Below are 2,381 nucleotides of genomic sequence, written 5' to 3'. Positions count from 1 at the left end.
ATTATTTAAAAAAGTTGTAATAAATAGATAAAATACTATAAAATCATTTAAACTAATTTTTTATTTAAAATTTTATTTTTTTAAGACTATAAAAAAACAAAATAATACTAGTTTTTTTTAAAAAAATTGTTACAAATGAATCCATATAAAGAGTGTGAAGCCAATTCTTTTTTATTAAATGGGCAGCCGACTGTGGCCACACCCATTTCTCACTTGTATATATATATTTTTTAAATGACACAAGAAGTCAAAAGCAGGAGGTGGAGAGTTTGATTCTAATAATAAAGGTTTAATTATAGTTTTAGTCTTTATACTTTTATTGATTTACAAAATTAATTTTTTTTTTAGTTTAAAAATTGATCATTTTGATCTCTTTTTCTAATTTTTTTACTAAAAAATAATGACACAAGATTCTTTAAATAACATGAAATTTGAAATAAAAATATTGTAAACACTTACCTTTCAACTTCATAAATTTTTTATATTTTTAATTTAATTAATAATATATGAATAATTAATACATCTAGATTGTTCTATATTATAGAATTATATGTAACGTCATTTAAAATATATTAAATTGTCATTTTTTAGTTCAAAAATTAGAGGAATGGATCAAAATTGTTGACTTTTAAAATAAGAAGACCAATTTTGTAAATTGATAATAATAGAGGGACCAAAATTGCAATTAAACCTATTAAAAATTAGAAAGCTAAAACTACAGGGGTTCACACTTGGCAAAAAAAAAATACTATAGATATTGGCAGTGCAGTTTAGAAGAAAAACATCATTCATGTACTTCATTTTAGTTTGAATAGAAATAAAAAAATATTCGATTTGATTTAAATCAAATTATCGTGATTTAAGTTGATTCCATTTTTAATTGATAAAAATTACGTTAGTAAAATATTATTTTAATATTAAGATTATAATATTAAGTTAAATTAATAAGTTTGAAGAAAAATATTATATATAAATACTAAAAATTAACACAGAATAACATTAGTTGATCATGTTTGAATTATATGAAATAGAAATAAAAATATGTCAAATTGAATAAACATATTATTAAACTAACAAATAACAGTTTAATACAATATCTCATACTAATAAAAAAATATGCGTTAAACTTATAAATGCAATTTGCTTAAGTTTGATATGGTTTTTAATAATGAATCTGAAATTTGATATAATCCAAACTGATTTCACAAAAGTAGATTCAAAGGCATCCAATAATATTTAATTTTGCATGTTTTTTTGGTTTATTTAGATAGGTTTGTATTTTTTTTATTGATTTAAATGTCAACACCCTTAGTTAACACTAATATTAAAATTACAACAACTACTAATATAGATAATAAATTTGGTGTGGTCCAAATCGAATTTGGATTTTCTTTCTTCCTATAACACTAAATATATATAGGTTAATGTTATGGTGGACCGTCTGCATATGTGGTGAACCGTGAATCACTAGTTAAAAACACTTGAAACACTAACAATGATCAACTACACTTCTCTGAAGTATTAGTTAACATTTTGTCTAGTCTTTATGACTGATACAATGATTTGATCGATGCAGTTCAATAAAATTAAGAAAACACATGTGTTCCTCAAAACTCAACCTATTGAATTAACATCAATTAAGTCATGATCTACTCCATAAATACAAGGACAACCATTAACTTATAATATTGAGTAATTTTGTTGATCATCCTTAGAATTTCGAGTGACTTTTAAGCATTAGTACATGGTGGACCATCTATCAACATCTATTATATATATATTTAAAACAGACTCCCGATGCCACATCATCATATTTTGCCACATCATCGTATTTTGTCACTTCAACATATTTCATACACATCAGCCAAAAGGCTGATGGGTACCTCATGAGAGTACCCCTCCTCTTTCAACAACTTCTCATCTTCCTTCCACAATTTCTTTATATGTATTTTGCCACTTCAACATATTTCATCCACATCAGCCAAAAGGCTGATGTGTACCTCATGAGAGTACCCCTCATCTTTCAACAACTTCTCATCTTCCTTCCACAATTTCTTTAATACCTCCAAAATCTATTTGATAATATTATTTTATAATAAATTTATAAATTATAAAATTATTTTACAATTATTTATAATAAATTTATAAATTATTTTATAATTTGATAATAATTTATATTATTATCAAATTATTTTATAATAAATTTATAAATTATTTTATAGTATTATTAGTCATTTACCAGTTGTAATTACTTATAAAACTTATAAAATTATAAAATTATTTTACAATTATTTATAATAAATTTATAAATTATTTTACAATTTGATAATAATTTATAATTTATATTATTATCAAATTATTTTATAAGTTATTTTATAATA

The sequence above is a fragment of the Cicer arietinum genome, chromosome 6 (genome assembly GCF_000331145.2).
Source record: "Cicer arietinum cultivar CDC Frontier isolate Library 1 chromosome 6, Cicar.CDCFrontier_v2.0, whole genome shotgun sequence".
Lineage (NCBI taxonomy): Eukaryota > Viridiplantae > Streptophyta > Magnoliopsida > Fabales > Fabaceae > Cicer > Cicer arietinum.
The sequence above is the reverse complement of the archived record's forward strand: the minus strand, read 5'-3'. Positions refer to the sequence as shown.